The following is a 21,037-nucleotide window of genomic DNA, read 5'->3' as shown; positions in this document are numbered from 1 at the left end:
GAAGGCAAAACTCTCAGTCTGGATGTGTGAGGTTTATGTGACTATTACTTTAGTACAGCAGATCTTTCTTTTTTAAGTACTACTTTATCTATTTTTGACACATGAAAGGTTTTTTTTGTTTGTTTTTTTGTTTTTGTTTTTTTTTTTAAGATTGATTCCGTCAGAAATGCTTTGCCCTTGGTAGAGGTTTAATGGGATTTGTTGGTACTAAAGACATTTTTGGGAAAGGAAAAGGAGAGGAGTGTTGTAAGATCACTGGTATAAGATGCCGATTTCCTCCTAGCCTGCTAGAAAAAGATACTTGAGCATATAAAGGTCTGTATGTATGGAGCAATATTCTACCCTATAGATTTTTCTTATGTTAAGCCTTATTAATCAAGACTGTGCAGATCCAGGGAGATGGGTATTGCAGATCTGGCAGAGCATTGCTGGGAAGTTTTGTATTCACCATGGCAAACTTCCTTCAATATTTGATGGGCTTCTTGTGGGGGAGCATTGTGACCTCCCTAAGAGGTAGCTTACTGGGAGTGCTGGAAGCACTTCAAAAAACTTGGCCCTCTAGCCTGGCCAGGAAGTTTTCTTCAAACAGAGCAGGGCACCCTCCTTAATAAGTGTTCAAGTAAGACCTAACTGGTAGGGAGGGACTCTTGTGATACTTTGCCATAAATTGGTTCTTTTGTATCAAAAGTAATATATCATCTGCCTGCTATAAATGTTGTGTTCTTGTTTCTGCCTGTTCAAAGCAGATAGGAACGTTTTAGCTGAGCATTTACAGGTCTGTGACACATGAGTACTGTGAGATCACCCTGGCTGTATTACCTAACAGCTAGCTGCATTCCCCTATTTTTATGGGCCAGCAGAAATCCAGGAGGGTCAGGTTTGCCCGTGAGGGCAGAGTTTAATTCTGCATTGTTGAAGTTACACATCTATCCTGCATGGATCTTCCATCTAGCTCTGTACTAGGTGTCATGCCATCTCTATCAAACCATTAGTAAAGAAGCCATGTCTGTGAAGAGCTGGAAATGTGGTTCCAGCCAGAAAGGAAAATGCTCGAGCAGCACTCTTCAGTGAGCTGGAACATGGAAAGAAAAAGGGCACTTTTCAGTTCAGGGATTTTGCAGATGAGAGCAAGCTCTTGCCCCAGGTTTGGAGTCTTAGATGCTGGTGATCAGGAACTGAACCCCATGGTGAAGGAAGCCCTGTGTGGCTTTGAGGAGTGGAGCCGTACTGTGCCATTGTGTAGGAAAAGGAAGTACGACAAAAAATAAAGGCTGGGCATGGTAGCAGCGCTATGGCCTTTGGGAAAGATGATATCAGTGACACAGGGATCATGGCAGTTTTATCTGAATGCCATAATCACGGCTCTTGCAGCCTTGTCCTGCAGCTCTTGGCTCTGTGTCGCTTACAGCCACGATTAGGAGGGCTTTGGTGGTCTGAGCTCTGAATGTTCTGTGTAGATAAATACACCTTTCCCTACCAGCAAAGCAGGTCTGTATTTGGAACTTAACAAGTAATTTTTTTGGGGTAACAGCTAAGGACTATTAGTTACCTTTTATTACTCACATTTCCTCTTGGGTGTAACTTGCAGCCTGATACTGCTTTTTACTTTGCTGGCCCACTGTTAATTCATTCATATTGTATGGTTTTCCAGCTACTATTTGCTATTTTGCTTGCATTTTATTTTAATGGAACAGGCTTTATTTTCAGTGAAGTCAGTGTAGGACTTTGCTCTAACCTCCACTGCCTTTGGAAGCATGAGTATGATAAAATTCTTGTGTTTGTTTTAATTATGTTATATGCCAGCTTAACTATTGTAGATATCAGGATATTTTTATGACAAGGTGCTTTGTGCTGTGAAGAAGCTGCTTAAAATCAGCTGTGCCAATTTGAACATCAGAGAAAATATTATAATACAATCTGACACCATGCAGAATGAAAATGACAGACTTTGTAGAGCATGAAGTTCTCCTTGCCAGCTTTTGGGAGCTCAGTTAGTCACTCTGCTTGTTCAATGTGCATACACTGAGGCTGACTGGTGTCTGTCTTAGCATTTTCAGGTGGTGTGGGCAAAAGTGCAACTGGTTGCTCCACATCAGTCTCCTCAAAAGCAGTGGCTGGATTTTCAGAGCCTGGCTTGGTTGGTGAAACAGAACTTCCACGGGAGGTCTTTGTACCTGATGTGCAGATATTTTGCAGAGGTCCGGGCTAGGATTTGATAAAAGCTTTAAATATGAACTTGTGGAAACAGGCAATCCTGCTGTGGTACAGGCACACTTTGTGGTTAGGACCACCACTGTAGAAAAGGGACTGTGATGGTGCTGGCCTGTTTCAAGCCACCTTTCCTGGTTGAGTGTTTCCTAGATGGAAACCTGGACAGCTTAACAACAGCTCTTCTTGAAGCACATGGTTGTTTCACTGGTTTCTGTTTTCCATTTGTACGTAGGAAGAAGTTTTTAGCTGTGAGCGGTCAGTGCAGAATGAGTAAGTGAGGTATGAATTGAGTGGAGATGTTTCTAGCTGTTCGGTTTTTTTGTTGTTTTTCTTTTTTTTTTGCTTGAGAGCTGGTGGCTTGTTCATAGGAGAGGTTAATGATGTAGTTGGAAGTGGTTCATAATAAACCTTATTTCTATTTTCTGTATCTAGGGATACGAATGTTAACAAAACAATTTTTGTTTTTCAGATTGCCAGTGCTACGAAAATACTTCTTCCAACAAGAAGTTCTTCAGCTCGTGAAGCCACAAGGACACCTCACCCTCTTTCTGCTCTTTCACTCAAGATGCAGAGAGAAAGAAGACATTTAAAGAGAAAATAAATTATGCAAGGTTTGTTTGTTTTTATTTTGTTGGTTTGTTTATTTCTGAGTGGATCTATTGCATTATGAAACATTGTAGGCCAAAAGCCAGATAGAACCAGGTTAAAATTAGTTTTAGTCTCTGGGTCTTAATGTTTCATTTTGGTTGGGTGTTTTTGAGGCTTTAGAATCAACCAACAGAGACCATCAACACAGGGGGAAATGTAGGGTATGTGAACTGTTTCTTTCAAGTCATTAATCCAAAATTTAATGCCCCTGACTTCAAAATAGGTTGTATTTACACCACTTCAGTCCAGACAACCCTCCAAATCTGTAAACAGCAGAGATAGAGTTTTCTATACTTAGCAGGGAAAGGGAGGGGTTTAGGCTTTTTTCTGCTTAGCTCACAATAGCGTTATGATGTGGTAAATTTATCAAAGGAGAGGGAATGGATGAGCAGTTTCTTATGTAGAGTGCATTGTTCCAGAATTAGACAGAAAATTATCAGCAAAGAGAGCCCTACTCCTGATGTCTCACCTAAAGGACAGAGTGGCATTGCAGTTTAATTTCAGAGATCATCAGATGTCTGTCTGCCATAGTTAGAAACACTGTGAATGGCATGAGAGAGAGAGAAAGAGGTGCTTTGGTTGAAGGTTTTGAAAGACCTGGTGCAAATGAGCTTATGATAGGGCAAGTTTCCTCCATCCTGTTTGGTTTTGTCATCTGAAATAAAGGAGTTGTTTTAGAGATTTTAAAAGACTTAATCATGATATTTTGTAAACAGGTGATGAGAGCCTTTATGTAACTTTTCATTTTTTTTAATTGTTTCATCATTATTTGCTGTTACTAACAGAAGAAACTTCATGTTGTTGTCAGTACCTACCAGTACTGGTGCTGTATGCTGCTAGTTATCACAAGATCCAGACTTGCGTGGACTTTATAGCAGGAATCCACTGCACAACCCTGACAAAGCCACCTTTAGGAAGTTTAGGTCTATGGGCAGTTTGCCCATCACAGGGAAGGAAAATGGTTAGACCTCAACACGTCCTGTTCATTCTCATTCCCCAGGGATTTGTCCAGTGTGATCACATCCATTGGCAAGGGATGTAGTTTCAGAGGGATTCGGTCTCATTTCACTCTAGGACAGAATTGGCTTTCTTTCCTGACAAAATACTTTGGGGCAAAATTGTGGTGAATAAACAAGGGGAATCTGTTGCAGAGTTATAGGGTTTTTTCCCCCGATGGATACATACCAAGCAGATGATTATTAGACCTGATTGTTGCATAGTATTCAAACTCTTAAAAATTAATTCCTGTGTTCTCAGTTTACTTTGTAACCCACTCATGTCTTTTAAAATCGGTACATAATGGAGAATTGCTATATTTTATAACAATTTAAGAGTTTTGCCACATGCTAGGGACTTAGGGCACTGATGCCACAGAAGTAAATATGCACAAACTCTGCCTATGCTGTTGTTTGGCTAGCGGAGTACTTGGCCCATTCTTCTCTAAAACTGGCTGTTTTTAATACTAGCATATACATTCAGGATATATTATGAAATGAAAATGGATTTGGAGGTGTGGTCAGTGTTCTGCTGAACATGATTGCAACTGGTCTAGAAGGACTTCTGAATTCTGGGGTTTCCCTCCTCAAAAAGGTAAAGTAATACAAAGAAACAACTCAAAAATAGCCAGCTTCTAGCTGATTTTGATAAAAGGACAGCTGTAAAACTGTTCCATTGATTTATACAATTAGTCTTACTGTTGCAGTGTATTGTGCCATTCTTTATTACCATAGGTTAAAAGTATCACTGAGATTTTATGCACTGCAGCACTCATAAAAGTCCTAATTTGCTGTATTAATCAATCTGTTGGGGGCCTGTGGGGTTTTTTGGGGGGTGTTTTGTTTTGTTTTTTGATTGGTTTTGTTTGACCTGTAATAAAAGGAAATATTGAACCTGATTCTAAAATTTAATGACTATGCTGTCTGTTGGGGCATTTGATCCCACAACCGTTGGAGTCTGCTGTGCTTTTTGCCACGTTTCAGTGCTTTGGGAGGGATGCACTGTTTATTCCCTTGCAAGCTCTTAAGCTTTTTAGCAGTCAGTATGTTTTGTTTCATTTTGTTTCATTGTGCCCACATGCAGCTCTCCAAAAAGCAGTGAAAACCCAGGGTGAGCTCGTCAGGGGCAGAATGTGAATTTGTGAACCACGTGAAGGCACGAAGGAGAAAATTACGGCATACAGATTCCTAATGATAAACATACCAAAAGCATCCTGAAATTATAAAGCAGTGTGGTGCATTAAAGCTCTAATTTGCATTTTGGCTAAGGCGTAGCTGCGTTTTTGGACTATCCCTTTAATTTGGTTCTTTTAATTACCTGCTGATGAGCTCCTGTGGTGGAAGCAGCAGGAGTGGTGCCTGCAGCAGTTTCCTGGCATAGTGGTTTCTATCAGGCAGAGCAATGGGATTCCTAAGGTTACTTTGAAATCTGGGGTCTCCTGCTGTAAACCAGCAGACTGACACGAACAGGAATCTAATTAAAAAGTCCAAGATATTGAATAAAGCTCACAAATGCCATCTGTTCAGCTTTTCAGCCTGAAATTACTCTATGAATTGCAGTAACAAGTTCGATTGTTTCTGCATTTTTTGTGGCTGAATTTTGTCACAGCAGCCATCCATGCAGGCAGAGTTCTGCAGGCTATGTTAGTGTTAGTAAATGCTTGAGTACTGAGTATTCTTGAAATATTCCAGCAAAGTATGTTTGGGAGACAGTGCTAGATGAAAACCTAATCTTGTGAGGAGGACAACAGGAAGCAAATAAAATGAGAGAAGAAAACCCACCAGTATCTTGATGAAAACTATGGAATGGAGTTATTTTAAAAGCTCTTTTCAGTAATATGTTGGTACCAACAGTGTGCATTCAGCCTTCATACAAAAATGGAGTAAGGACATTGCGGAAAGAAACTTTGTGGTTATTTGGACAAGCCCCTGTGCCTGTTCATGTGTAGTATACAAGAGGAAGTGTTCAAAACAGCCTGAGGAAGCAGAAGGAAACATTGCTGTACTGATGGAAGTCTTGTGGCCTGCTGTTAAGCTATGTATCCAGGAAACAATTTCTTATTGACAGACAACAGTGGATAAACTCAGTATTTTCCTAAGAAACTGATTTCCTAAGAGAATCAATCTGGCGTATGCATTTTTTGCAGTATTATCCCATAAGAAATATATAAGGCTCTAAAGAGTTCAATGTGAGATTAATATTACAGTCTCTAAAGGTAGCTATCTGTAATTACTGCCTACCCTTATTTCTTAGTTGTACATTGCTTTCCCAGTTTCCTTGGTGTTCTCTGTCACAACCTCGTGCAGCATGGCCTCCACACGCCTGTGCACATCCACAGCTGGTATACACTGTCAGCGAGGATCACCAGCCTTACTAGAGATGACACTAAGAAGTTAGGCACACCTGACAAAGTTTAAGGATGCTAACCTCCATCCACAGGGCAGCTCTCCCTGTTATGTGTATCCAGTTTGATACCTCTGTGAGCTGGCACTGCTGACGGAGTGCTGGGATGGAAGGATCAAAGTGTCACCTTTTCCTTGTGGAGCTGTTGGGACTGTGGTCCATGGACCATGGTACCACGGGAGGGGGAACACTACTTCCCCAGGGGATCACACAGGGTGCTGACCTGTGACCCCACTGGGATAATTAGCCCTGAGTCTGCTCTCACCCTGCAGCCAGCGAGATGCAGCTCAACCATCATTCTGCAGAGCCCATCCTCCCCTGCTGTAACACGAGGTGACGGGGTGAGGTGTGTGTTGGTAATGCAGCTGATATACAGAGAGGTTACCGCAAGCTTTTCCCGATCTGTGTGGCCAGGCCTTCAGCAGAAACAGTGTTGTTCTATGTGTGAGCATGAGAGCAGGAGGAGTATGTGTGTGTTTCTCTGAGAGGCATTTTACTGAGATCACTGTTAGTCTGGATAGATGCTTCTTCTCCCACCTGAGCCTTAGCACCGTCATCACCATTCTGTGGACATCCTTGCTCGGTGTTCTCACGGCTGCTGCTCTTCGTCTGCCCAGAGGTGTACAGCCCTGACTGAGGATGGACTCCCGTTTCGGCTCCACCGTTCCTGTGTCCGGTGAAATCTTACAGCGTGATCTACTGGTGTATTTTCTTCTACCCTGATATATCAGAGAGGTCATTTTTCTTCCTTAAAATTATGGACATCAAATATTCCCTACAATCATCAGCTGAATTTGCGCATAGAGTAGTCTCTCGAAAATCATGTTACACTTTCATATTGGAGAATGACATTTTAAAATCATTGACTGTGTAATACAGGATAATATTAAATAGGATAGCAAAATGATCTTGGAAATTGGAGATCCAGAAAAGAAAATCATGGGTAGTGGCTATTGAGAATCTTCACTTCAAAACTGAGTCAATATTTCTTCTTAGCATGCTTGTGCCTTGCAGAACTTAGATGTCTTGTAAAAGCATTGTGGACAGTATCAAAAAGAAATTTAAAGGAGATTTCATTGCTCTAAAGGATAACATTTAAGAAAATACTGCCTCTTTGTATTTGCTGTTGCAAGCAAACTTGGTGCTTGGTCCAGTTCAAATGTTGCACGCATTTGTGTGAATTGAAATTTTAATTACTGCTCCGTCTGCGTGTTGTTGGCATGGAAAAAAAAATTGTTGATTGAATTGAATAGGACAGGTGTGCCAAATTTGGAGTTTTTATAAACCTAGTTTAAAGTGCTTTTTATTTTTCAGAAAGGAAAATAGAATTCATAATAATTCACAAGCAGTAGAGTTCACTGCAATTCCCTGTAGTGATGCTAGAGGTAGGTATTCCTACAGTGTTGCAGAAGTTAGTTTTCAGGCGGATGGGCCAGTGGATGTTGCCTCAAGTTGTTCATTGAGGCCTTGCATGAAAGCTCTGCTGTTCCTACATAGATACAGCTGCTGTTTAGGTTGCACAGAGTGGGTAGTTTGTGTATAAATAACACTTGTCTTTGGACTCCAGTATCTCATGAAAGATATTTGGCCTTTAGGTGTTCCTCCCGTTGGACTTATCGAGCCATTTGATTTCCAGGAGTGCTGTTCCTTTGAAGTCTCCGCACCATATCTGAAGAGGTGACAGTATAGTTGCAAAACACCCTTTGACTTGGGACCAGAGCCAAATGGTGCCACTCTCCTGCAAGATCCCTTGCACACTGATCACAGAGGAACTTACCTCAAACCTTAAAAAAACACAACCGACCAAACAAAAACCCACCAAACCCACCCCAGCTTTAGCAAGTGCGGTGCCCTTGACTGCAAAACTGAGTTTTAATGCTGCGGATCTTTTCCTGCATCATTAAAGTGCGACTGGTGCAAGAGCTGCTGTGTTGTGTTTTGCTGGGCATGAAACAGTGGGAAGGGCAATGTCCAAAGCTTTGGCACAGGGAGTGATAAATCAACGACCCAGGCACTGAGCCTTCAGCTTGTTGGCATAGCGGGGGGAGGGCAGAAACTGCATGGTGGAAGACGTCAGAAGTAGTGATTAAAGCAATCTTACTTATTGTTTTAGTTTTCTACCTCAAAGCCTTTTCTGCTTTCTGAGTTGTCACAATGGATGAAATTCTGTCACTGTTGATGTTAGCAGGAAGTTTGGCATCAGCTTTAATGGGACCAAGATTTCACACACCGTGTTTTAAGGTAGTTTGAATGTTAATACAGCGTCTGTGTATTTTGCAGCTCCTTGATTTGTAGGCAATATTGTAAATATTAGGTACCTTCAGTTGTCTTAAGAATTTTTTTTTTTTTCTGTGTGTACAGGAAAGGATGTTTTTACTGGCAAACTAACTTAAGAGAAAAATTAACAGTATCTTGATTTAAGTTATACAGTCATAAAACAGGTATTATTTATGAATAATGAAAACTTTCGAGGGAAACATCTGTCTGGAAAAAAAAAAGTGTTTTGGAATGACATGGATTTTCTCCTGATTGCAGTCTTGAAACAGCTCTGCTAATTCCTTTAGTGGATAAGAAAAAGAATTGCAAGATATAATTGCATTTAAAGTCAGTGTAATCTGCTTGTGTAGACCCCTGTGTATTCAAATTAGTATAGAATGGTTCTGCTCTATTTTCCATAGAAAATAATAGTCTAGGGATGCCTCACTTATTCTTTACCTGTGACACCAATGTCAGATATATTTTTTTAATCTACTGTATAGAGATCTGCATATGTGACTTTCATATGTATTATTTTCCATTAAAAGGCTGTATCATTAAGGGTGGGTGGGAATAGTAGAATATTGAATAATAGTGAAATAGTACGCTGAGATATTTCTTCATTTTCTGGCCATTTTTAACTGGTAAAATTTGCTTGGATGGAAAGCAGTTTTCTATACTGTGCATTCAGTTAAACCCTCATGAGGTGTGTTCTAGCATTCCTTAATAAAATTCATGTTAAAATGTTATTGAGTTCATCTGGTTTCCAGGATGTGGTCTTCTGTTGCACATTGGCAAACCTGACTGAAACACAATTATTTCTTTACATCTGTTGATATCTTGCTGTAACCTGAATTAATAAGTGCTGTTGAGGACAGGAACTGCATTTTTACTCTATCCATTACCTGATGCAGTTGGAGCTTGTGGGAAGGGAACAGATGCTTTTGAGCCTTAGCAGAATAACACGTGCTAACAGGATGTTATGTGAACTGTGCTAGGGTTAGTTCATAGAATCACAGAATGACGGAAATGTTTATGTTGAAAGAGACTTTTAGAGGTCACCCTTAAAAGTCCACCCCTCTGCAACAAGCAGGGACATCCTCAACTAGATCAAGTTGCTCAGAGCTCAGTCCAAGCCTGGTCTTGAATGTTGCCAGGGATGGGACATCTACCACCTCTCTGGGCAATCCAGTGTTTCACCACCCTTATCATAGAAAATGTCTTCCTTCTGTCTAGTCTGAATTTGTCCTTTAGGTTAAAACTAATAGCCCTTGTCCTGTCAGTGCAGGACCTACTGAAGTCTGTTTTCACTTCTCTTATAAGCCTCCTATCATGAGGGAGGAAGAAGAGAAAACTTCGGCATGAGGCTCACTGCAATTTTGCCTCCATATGACCTTCTTTTCCCCAGCCATTACTTGAGCCTTCACCACATATTAATCTTCAGTTTTCTTGTTTTCACAGCCGTTGCAGGCTCCCCCATCTGTCCATACCCACCGTAGATGAACCGTGACAGGACTGAGCAGCTACTACTCAATAAAGCTTATTTCCAGGTCGCAAATAACCAACTATTCCATACCTCGTTGCCTCATTCATCCTTTTCTCCTCTCGGGACCCAGAAGCCTGGGAAGAGGGAAGCCTTTTTGGTGCTTGTTCATTCCTTGCTTCAGCAGCATCTGGGTTGTTTCAGGAGCTCAGCAGATTGCCGTGCTAGAGCCTAGGAAACGATTGTAAGATGTCTGTGTTGGTTAATTTCCTGTGTGTCATTTCCTGTGATATTTCTACAGAATAGCCCTTTCTGTTGCAGAGACGTAAATCACCTGTGCCATAATGATTCCATAGAAAACGGAGCAGTGTGTTACGCATGCAGTGAGGCTGTAGTTCTGTCTACTAATGCTATTAAATATACTTTATATGGTGGTAGATTTCTGGAAAATCAAGAGTGAATTCCTGTGGGAGTAACAAAATAGCAAATTTATGGACATTTCAGTCTTATTTTGTGATAACTCTACATGTATTTCTGTTTTTTGAAATGCTTTTGGAACAAGTTGAATTTTTAGCTAATGTATACATTCTCTAGCTTTTACACGCTGTCATTTCTTTACCATGCCTTTGTCCTCACTAGAGTATTTTTCATTTCTTCTTAATATAATGTGAAATTAGATCAAAGTATTAGCAAATAGCACAGAATTGGCTATATACCCAGTATCTTAGACTCCAGTATTTATCCAGACTATATATAGCTAATTGATTAAAGTGGTTTCAGGTTTTGTGCAAGTCAAGCTATTTATGTGTGTTGGAATAAAAGCCATGATGTTGAACAAAGTTTTGATTATTCCCAGAAGTTGGAAATAAAAAGATAATTGATTTCCAAGACTTTTGTAGAATCAGTAAAGAAAGATGTATAGTAAAATCTAGGAGATGAAGGGTGGGTTTCCTAAGTTCCTTCATGGGACTTTCATGTGGAAAACAGAGAAAATGATAATATTTTAAAAATTAATATATTGTGAGGCCAGAAGTGATCACTGTGATCATCTAGTTTGATTTCCTGAATAACACAGGTTGTGTGACCAAATTTTTTTCTTTCTGAAGAAACATTAGTTCCCATATTTTTGTTTAAAAAAAAGACTTCAGTTCTTGATAGACCTCTTCATGACTGCTGTATTTCTGCGATTCTCCCCAAACCTTGTTCCTGCTGCTGTTGGTCAGAGCTGGAGGCTGGCTCTCCTAACTGGGCCAGTGAGCCTGGCCCGCTCTGTCCCTTTCCAAGTTCACAAGCAGAATGTGATGAAATAAGCAATATATGGTACTTTACCAGCTTCTGATGTTTGCATGTGTTTTGACGGACAATGCACTCCATGAAATCCTTTCCTGCTGAAATAATTATGCAGCCTATAAGAGAAGATGCTGCAATAGTGCTTAGGGGAGCTGAGCCCTGTCCCCCCTTGGCCATCATTCTGCCTGGAGAAGCTCTCTTGTCCATGCACCCGTCTCTCTTCCCCTTGTCTTTACCCCTGACTTTGACTGGGGATAACGATATGACTCCAGCACAGCGCTTCTGGGTTTGTTATGATAATATGCCCTGTGTGATTGTTTGGATGTACTTTGCCAGGCAGTGGCAGGTGGCATTCTGCAGTAAACAGCCTGATTTTTTAACTAGTTACCATAGCAGAAAACTGTAATAATTTCCCTAGACAAAGTCTTGGCATCACTGAACACTTGTGGGGATTTTACCACCATCAAAGGGATCTGGGTCAGCACTCATCCACTGCTTGCTTTTTTTTTCTTTTGCTCTCTGATCTTGGCAACTTGGAGGAAGATTTGCCCTCCTGGGACAGAGATGCCAATCTGATTGTATTGCTGAGTGTTGCCTCCTGCAACAAAAGCTGGGGTTGTTAACAGTCCTGGTCAGAACCATTTCATTAGTTAAAATGATGTGAAATTTTAATACCGAGGGTTTGTAACTGAGAGGATTTGGAAACCTTAGTTACAGAGTCAGTACTTCTGTCTAGACTGTGGAAAGAAAAGAGTGAGTGTTACGCTGTGAAGTGGTAGCTAAGTTTTTGGCAAGAAGTAACAAAATGTCCTAAGAAAACTGTCTTTGTCATGAGGATCAGTTAATATATAAATGCACAACTGTACTGTCAGCTAGCGGATGCTCACTCCAAACACTTCTGCGAGGAGTGTATGGAAAATTTATACTGTAGATTTTCCCAAAATGTAGTCTAAAACTGAGAAGGCTATTTTAAGGCAAATACAATATTAAAAAGTTTCAAAGCCATTAGTTTTAAACTGTGCATTATTTATATGGAAAATATTGCTTTTGCCTATTTCATGTAAAAATTAATCCAACCTGCTGACACTTGCAACAATCACTTTTTGTTTCAATTTGGCACAGTCAGTTACTGGAAGCTTTTAGCACCATTGTAAGGGATAATAAGGTCATTTTCCTCCCACATTGCTATTTTTTGCTAATTTGTCTGTATATGTAACCTTCCTAAAGTAGCCTGGCCTTAGATCTCCTCATGCTTAGAAAGCTTTCCATGACATCTATGCAAAAGTTTCCTCACTGAAAATCAAGCTGATTTATTTCTCATGTATTCTTGATGAGGCTGGCCAACAGCTGATTGAAAATCTCTTAATACAAGCCTTTTATATACTGAAAGAATACCCTGCATTCCATTTTTGTTCTCCTTTTCCAAAGATGTTTGTCCTTCCTTTTTTATTTCTTTAAAGTGTCAATGTCTTCTTTGACTATCTTGACAAAGTAATTCTGTAAAAGTTCTAACAATATTGATGAAATAATGGTGAATATTGATGAATTATTGTATTTGAGTATTTTAACAAATGAAAGAATATTTTATTTTTGTTTAAAAATTTCTGACTTATGCTGTTTAGTGGCGTGGCTGTATCTCTTTAGTTGTGGTGTCATTCCTACTTTCCTCATGTGTACCTTAAAAAAATTATACTAAAAGGAAAAAAAAAAACAAAAAACCCTAACAACACAAAAGTGATGATTTGCATGAGGAGAAGAAATGTAAATTAATTGCTGCTTATTTAAGGAAATTGTTTGAGCCATTCTCAAAACCCTTTTTTTTCCATACCTGCTGTCATCATTATGCTTTATTCTGTGGCTTATTTGTAAAGCATGCTTTTCAGCCTAATGTAGAAAAATGTGGACTTTGTTTGGGTTCACTGTTGCACCAATGTCAAAAATACAGGATGGAACTGTTGTTTTTCTGGTAAAGATCGAGAATATGCCACATGTTCAGAGGACCTTATCACCTAAAATCAGCAACTTAATGTGTAAATACACAGTGGGGATATTTCTGGCTAAAGAAAGGAAGATGGTAAATGAATGAAGTTAGAAAAAGTTGTAATACATTATCTTTTTAATTGGATGATGGGGCTTACATTTCTGTACCAGCCTTCTACAAATCAAATCTCCCGCCTTGTGCTTTTGAGGAGGAGAGTGTGGCTTTTGGACGTTGAGCTGCTGTAGAGTTTCCACATGAAAATGCATTCAGGCATTTTTGGTTACAATAATGGAGTGTTTGGAGACAGGCTGTGCAGTACTGGGTGTGTCAGGGAGCAGCAGTGGTCCCGGGTGGGGTTCCTGTTGGAGTTGCAGCTGGTGCCAGGGTCTGCCTGGGTCACCAGATAGCAGCCAGGAGCCACTGGAGCATCTGCAGGAAGGGGGTTCCCTCCCAGCTTTGCCTCTCTGGTGCTGGCATCTGCTGGAGCGCCTGTTGGAGGGGCTGGGCTGGTGGGAAGATAACGCTCTTTGGAAAGTGGGGTGCCCAAATACACGAAGAGTTGTCTTTTGAGTGAACTACTCTTAATGTCCTTAGGAAAGGCTTAGAAAAGGCTGTGGCCTTCTCCCAAGTTCAAATGTTCAATGTTTTCTTTAATAAACTGTTACAGTGGAAGAAAACCTAGCTGTTCAAAGACTGCTCCAAGCTAGTTTTGATTGCCACGGCACAGGTGGAATAAAGAAACAGAACAGAAGTCGATGTTCCACTAGTTAGGGTGGGCAGAGGAACTTGGAAGTCCAAGGATGTGAGTGGGAGAAAGCAGGATAAACGTGCAGGATGGCAGCATGGCCATCTGTCTGTCTCGCAGGCATGGACCTAGGACATCCTCAGCTCTCCTTGTCTGGGAGGTTGGTAGCAGACAACGTTGCCCATCTCCTAAGAGCCAGATCACACAAACTGTGAGAGTGATGCAGCGAGATAATGGGGTGGGGAGAGCTAGGCAGGTGTGATGGCTGGGGATGTGTGGCAGAGCAGCTCCCCTTTGACAGGATTTAACCCCACTTGCAGCTCGTGTTCCTGAGCATCCAGCTTCAAAACAGTTCCTGCAGTAGAGAGCCACTCCAGGTGAACCAAGTGGGGCATGACCTGACCTGCCTCACATGGATAATTGGAAAGGTCTGGGGGACTCATTATTGGGCTGCAGTCAGAGCAGGAACAGGTAGCTGGGAAGTTGTGTACGGCAGTAGTTGTGTAGCAGATAAAATTTGTGATGTTGATGTGAGAATAGTGGAAGATAGGAAGAGGAAAGTGATGGAAAATAATAGCTAGAAAAAGAATATGGGAAGCATGGGAAAGAAATATATGGTGTAGTTTATGTTTTATAATTACTTGGTGAGAAAAAGGTAACTGAGATTTGTCTCTCTGAATGTAACTCGAACAGCTTGATGGCACCCCCTCGTCGCTCAGGTTGTAACATACCTACCTGAATAGGGTAACCACGTTCTGTCCATAAGGTATAGAAATCATTTGAATTTTCAATTAGGCTTTTCCTTACAGAAAGGAAGCTTTTGTGTAGTAATGCCTGTATGCAGATGTTTTTTATCTTCTTGAAAAAGGAAGTGGCAAACTTATTTCAAGGCAGACAGGATACACTTATCTAGGGCTGTCCTTTTTTCAATTACTGCAAGATGTGCAGCTTGTCACTAGAGAGGAAAGCCTTATTTCCAGAAAAAAGTAGCTGTTGAAAATGTCAGTGAGTTATTTGGATTTAAAAAAACAAACCTGGAAGAGACTAGATTGTGTCTTGTATTTTCATGGCAGGAGAGGAGGCAAGACAACAGCTAATATGAGCACCCTGCTATCTCAGACACTTATTGAAAAGGGGGAGAATTAGTCTCTGAAATGCCTGGGTCCTTCTGCTAACTGCAGCAGGAACTTGGAGTAGCTCTGATCAGAGAATGTGAATCCCACCCTCTTCTTACCTGTTGCTGTAGGTGCCCAGCACACAAGAGCCATCCAGTGGGTGTCCAGGCAGTGCTTTTGCAAGATTTGGATCATGTGGCAGAGCTGCTGTCTCTGAGTAGGAGTGAATACTGGCTCTCGTGCACTATTTAGTTGCTGCACAGATGGAGTCAAAATGGCATCTCAGGCTGACTTCTCCATGGTTGTTTATGGCTTGTAGCGGTTTCAGGAAACGCTGCACTACTAATGTTGCTGAAATTCTTGGATAATGCCATTTCCGTCACTTCAGGAGCCATTGTTCTGGTGTGTGAAGGGCTGCAAAGCATTTGTCTGACGCAGGGACCACACAGAAATGCTGCTAGGTTGTAGTGGGCTGGGGGTTTTTTAAGCTTTAATTTTCTTATGGTGTTTTTGCTTTGTCATCTATCACTTGTACTTATTACAGGGCTTAACTGGTAGAATTTAATCAAAGCTTTTGGCAAACAGAGATTTTTTTTTTTTTTCTTTAAGAAATTTGAAAGTGACCGAGGTGTCATCTTCCAGTGGGTTGTTTTACTGTACCATAGCAACTTGTTGATGTGTTAGCAGCAAACATAAGTCTCAAGAACCTGATGATTAGAACAGAACCAGAAGGTTCATGCATTTGTGGTGGACACAGAAGAGGAAATATCTCCCTTTTCTAAGTGCACAAAACTCATCTAATATTACTATGCAGTGTCTTCCTGCAAGTTATTCTCAGTAGCAAATACAATTATCACCATTCAATGTGGTAGCAAAAACCTCCCCCCAGCACTCCTGTGAAGTTGTGAATCACACTTCTGCTGAGATGCCTCTTGATAGACTGCACGAACTACTGTAGTTAGAGATATCTAAGATGAATTATAGTATGAACGTGAACACAGTGTGAATTATGAGTTACATTTGATTTGCAGAATATGTTATGCCTGTTGAACTAAAGCTGTCACAGAGAAGGGGTTACCTGTTGCGTCTACAAGAGATGATCTTGTCCAGTTATCTGGCTGGACTTGCCAGACCTGCTTGTTAAGTGAACTCTTTTAACAACCCCTCCCAGACAGATTAAGTAAGATTCTTTTTATTTTGAGGTTGGAGAAGGTTAGTGTAATCAAAGGTGCAAAACAGTGGTACTGAATCTGTTATTTGAAGGCAGGAGCTGCTTCGCTCTTAGGCAGGATTTTTAGCAAGTTATTATTATTTCATTTGTGTTTTCCACTTTTGTAACTATGATTTCTCAAATCTAAGTCCTTTAAAGTGAAATCAATCTAAACCCAGAAGGTAGGTGGTTGTTGTAGGACACTGATATTTCCTCATTTGCCTGCCCAGAGGTGGCTGTGTGCAGGGCAGCCTCCGTTGCCTGCTGCGGCTGCGTGTTTGAGCAGGCATGAGGGAATTGGATGTTTCTTCTGAATTGTTTGGAAACTGACAAGGACATCACGCATCTGAATAGATGAAGTGGATTTATAGTTTACTTCTGTGAAATACTGATCAAAGCGATAGCTTTAACTCATGCTGGATGTGTCTGCCTTTCTCCTTACCTCAGAAGATCCTAGAGCAGGACTAAATGATGTAGTTATGGTGCTCAGGGGCGCAGTGTTTGGTTGGTGGGGTAGTGAGTCTTCAGCTCCTGTTTTTCGCAGACTGTCTGGTTCATAGTGCAGTTCCCAGGGTATTTTTGTGCAACTTGGACAGAAGCCTGGGTGGGCTGCTGGGCCACCCTCATGGTGCAAGAAGTGCTGGAGAGGTAACAAGGTGTAGAGGAGCAATCCTGGCCTCAGAGTGGTCTGACAGGCTTCCCCCTCGCATTTTGCTGCAGTCAGGAGGTGGACATCTGCTACTGTGGCCATGTTGCTTCTAGGCCCAGCCCGAGGAGGTCTGCACTGTGCCAACAGCTTCTGCTTTCCTTCCCAAAAGCCAGGTCTTTTGTTCAGGTGTTCGTGCAATCGTGGCTGTGCCTGTACCTGATGTTCAGCTGGTGACCATCCTTGGCTCGGAGGGTGCTGCTGTTCCTCGAACTGGCCTGGCTCCTGACCACTGGGAACCATGGTCCTCCTGCTGTGGGGCTGCTCAATCAGACTGCAGAGCAACAGAGAGGAGGAGGGCTGAGGGACAGCATGCAACATCTTTGTTTAGAGACATCTGAGCTTCAATGGACATTGGACTTGAACGCTGTTGTGCACAGAATTAAGGGATGAACAAAGTGTGCAGTTTTGTTCTTAGTGGTGTAGCTTGTGATGCTGCCGGAGGTGAACATGGACTCCTTTTGCCAAAGCAAACATATAGCAGGAGCACCGCTGTGGGGTCCCCTGGGAGCAGCAGGTGGGTGCTGTGCCAGTCACAGAGCTTGGTGCCACCAAGGGCCTGAGGTTCAGCTGACAGTGTGTCCTTCCCTGCTGGGTGCCAGGTCACACCCACAGTCTCTTTTCTCTGACCTCATCTCCTCTGTCTCCTTGTCCGTTCTTCCTCTCCTTCACAAGTGTGTGGGCACAGGGGTTTGTTTTAGTGATCGCTTTTATTTGCAGGCAATGGGCAAGATGCTGTTGCCTTTTCTGTGGATTGACTCGAAAGTGAGTTTCAGGCAGTGCGTTTCTCTAGCCCTGCTTAGGGGGGAAAACCTCAATCTGATCCTAGGCAATACCACCACCTTCACTGCTCAGTACAAGGCTTGACTGGTGGGCTGCATCCCCACACCAAATGGGGAAAATGGCAATTCCACCCCAGCACAGAATATGCTGTTCTCTTTCACATATTATTTGTGTTTCACAGATATTTCTCCTGGTCTGCACCATGCTGTTTTGTTGTCATGCTTTCTTCTGACTTAGTCAAATGTTTATGTGTAAGACTTGATTAGTTAAAGCACTCAGGCAAAATTAACTGAAGTACAGCTTTCCTTTTCCAGTGGCAAAACAAATCATGGGGCAGTTTGAGTGGAGCCAGTGTTTATCTCGCTTACAAGTGAAGGGTCAAATTAATACTTGGCACATTGTAATGGTTTTCTTTCCTTTTAGTGGTTTTGGACGCATCGAATGCCTTAATATATGGCAGGCACCATCAAAAGCTAACTAGATCAGTTGAGTGATTTCAGCAACAAGTTCCCAGAAGACTGTGGATTGCCTTTAGATGCCTGTTGTATGTATGCAATGTACATTTTTCCTCTGCCTCTCACCTGGCAGCTGGGAATGTATTTTGCCTCTGGTTAACTCTGCAATCTGGCTGCTTAAAGGAGGGCATCTATAACTGGCAACGTTACCTCTGTTGTCATTGCTACTCATTAACTCTCAATAGCACTAGTTGTTCTCTTCTAGTATTTTGTGGTGGGTAACATTACCTGTCAGCCCAGTCTGCCTTGGAGCAGAGCACCTCAGCTCCTTCCCTTCCCTGGACATAAGCAAGACAAGAACCAGCGCCTCCCCAAGGTGGGGAGCAGGGGTCTCTGAAAAGGAGGCATGAGGGGATTTTCTCCCTGCAGATGTCGTGGCACGTCCAGCTGAAAGCCGTCTAACCTTGTGCCTACATGCTCCCCTTCAGTCTTTCTGGGCTTTCCTCAGCCCACCAGGGCAGCCCCCAGGCCCAGGGTGATCAGGAGAGGACGTGTTACCTCTGGTAAGAAATTGGTAGCGTGTGTGTTTTTTAAAATACCAAAACAAGAGTTGCAGTGGGACGAATCAGTTTGGAAACTGTCCTGGCTATGACTCTAGGTCTGTGTCGCCTGTAAAAATGCACCTTGTCCATTTCTCGTCCCCTTTTCATGTCAAAGTAACAGACTGCATTTTTATTCCACCAATTTATTTCAATCTGTGTGGAAAATACAGAGATCTCTAGCTTTTTTTTCCTTCTTCACTTAAGAATTCAGCAGAACAGTGTTTTTGTGACGCTGATCACGAGCCAAGCTATGCATTTACTTGCAAACATCTGCAGAGGTTTCTGGTCCCCATGCCTGTTGCAGGCTCAGTGGCTGTGTTCTCATGGGTTATATAGAAGTAGGTTTGGTTAGGGCCCTGCAGAGACCTGCTGCCTCGGGTCCCTGCCAGCCGCTGGGGATGCAGCCAGCGCTGCTGCTTGGTCTCATGGTGACACAACTGTGCCCTCTGCCACCAGGTCTCAGGGCTTCGCTCCTGGGATGAACCCTGAGAAAGGGCAAACCACCTGGGGTTGGTCAGGTCAGACCCTTAAAAACTCAGGGGGTGGTCTAGGCTGTAAATTCTAGTTAATAAACACTCTACTTCGGTGGTTGAACAATGCACAAGACCTTTAAAAATACTTGTCATCCCAGTTGCACTACGAGTCAGTGTCACTTTTCTGTTTTTATTTTCTTCTCTTTCATCCTCAGATTATGCCTGCAAACAAAGAGGAAACAATTCTGAGAATGCTTTGTCAAAGGTAGCTAATAAAACAATGGAAGGATGTAGGCTGAAGCATAAATGGGATATTGTGGCAGATGTAGATGATTATTAACCAGCCAATGTTTCCGCAGAGGATTCTAATCATAAACACAGCATGGAGTGAATCTGGGTGTATTAATAGCAGAAGTTTCATGGAAAATCAGAATGTGGGCTTCTTTTTTAAACATTCCATTTCCTGCTTTAATTGATAGAGTGTGAAGCTTTCATGCAAATAATTTGGAAAAGATTATTTTGTATTTCTGACACTAAGTACATGATACAGGCCAGGGGCAGCATGTTGTAGAAGTATTTCTTGAAAAGGACTCTTACAGTGATGCTTTTTTGGAGATGTGACTAGTGACAAATGCTAAACTCGGTGATATAAAAAAGCCAAGTGTCTGTGGTAGAGGAGTATCTATTTGTGTCTATGTAACCTATGTTTTAATGTGACTTCGCAAGAAAAACAAAGATACCAGAGAGATCATTATGCTGCAAAACTTGTGGACTTCCAGTTGGATCAAATGTCCTCTTATTTAGTTTCAGTTTCATATTGTCCTGTGTTACATTTTGAGAAATAAAATTCTAGGTTTGTACTGTAATCACGGGTTTAGAGTTGAAATACTTTAAATGTACACCTTTCTTTCTGCAGCTCTGCTACAAGTTTGGTCCATCACTCTCCTTTTCTGAATTTCTGAGTTTCTGAATTTCACCCAAATAGAGCAATGAAAACTCTACTTGACATGTTATACCTCAGCTCTGTGAACATTGAGTTTAAATACCATTTGCAAACATCAGCAGTTTATTTGTTATAGCATCTGATATTTTTGAGTTGTAGAGTGTTGCTTACAGTGGGATAGAAAGTGCTGGGAAAGGAAATATCATTATACTGTTATAATACATTAAAAGGACAATATAATTGTCAGTGCATGTGTTGTTTTTATAATAATTTGTACTCTGCCAGTATCAGCCAATATATTTCAGAAATTTTGTGACAGGACCCTTTCTGGGAGGGTCCAATTTGTGTGTGTGACAAAGTCCCAGGATAACATTTTAAATTAAGGGAAAATATCAGAAGTTTAATCTTTCATAAAAGATATGAACAGGTACCAGTTTCTCCACTGATCATCCCCAGCTCTCCAGGGAAATGGTATAAACTGTAAAGGCAAAGGGGAGCAGCAGTGGTGGTTCCTCTTGCTGCAGCTTGTATTTTCTGTAGGAACATCAATGGGCATTTACTTACTGCAAGCGGTCTCTTGTAGCTTTGGAGGCGTTTTTTTGTTTGTTTGGTTTTTTTTCTGGCGGCTAATTAAAAAAAACTTCATTACTCTCGATCTTAATTTTTCCCTTTCTTTTTTTTTTTTTCTTATTTTTCTCTCCCCTCTCTCCCTCTCCCCTCCCCCAGCTATTTCTCTG

General features: G+C 41.6%; 2 protein-coding genes across 4 annotated transcripts in view; both read left to right on the top strand.

Moving 5' to 3' along the window:
• SCAF8 (SR-related CTD associated factor 8) overlaps positions 1-2,806 on the top strand; it is a 151,911-nt gene extending 149,105 nt beyond the window's left edge. The window contains exon 21 of the mRNA XM_040058876.1: positions 2,681-2,806. The gene's annotated coding sequence lies outside the window, so the exon portion shown is untranslated. The remainder of the gene's footprint in view (positions 1-2,680) is intronic.
• The window catches only part of TIAM2 (TIAM Rac1 associated GEF 2), a 137,413-nt gene continuing 119,090 nt past the window's right edge, over positions 2,715-21,037 (top strand). For 2 of the 3 annotated variants that reach the window (XM_058419876.1, XM_058419874.1), the window contains exon 1: positions 2,774-2,822. The gene's annotated coding sequence lies outside the window, so the exon portion shown is untranslated. Of the gene's footprint in view, positions 2,823-7,853; positions 7,936-21,037 lie in introns of all 3 variants that reach the window. The other variant, XM_058419875.1, reaches the window with a different exon arrangement.

This window comes from Hirundo rustica, chromosome 3 (assembly GCF_015227805.2).
Source record: "Hirundo rustica isolate bHirRus1 chromosome 3, bHirRus1.pri.v3, whole genome shotgun sequence".
Lineage (NCBI taxonomy): Eukaryota > Metazoa > Chordata > Aves > Passeriformes > Hirundinidae > Hirundo > Hirundo rustica.
Note: the sequence above shows the minus strand (reverse complement) of the source record. Positions and strands in the feature narration are given on the sequence as shown.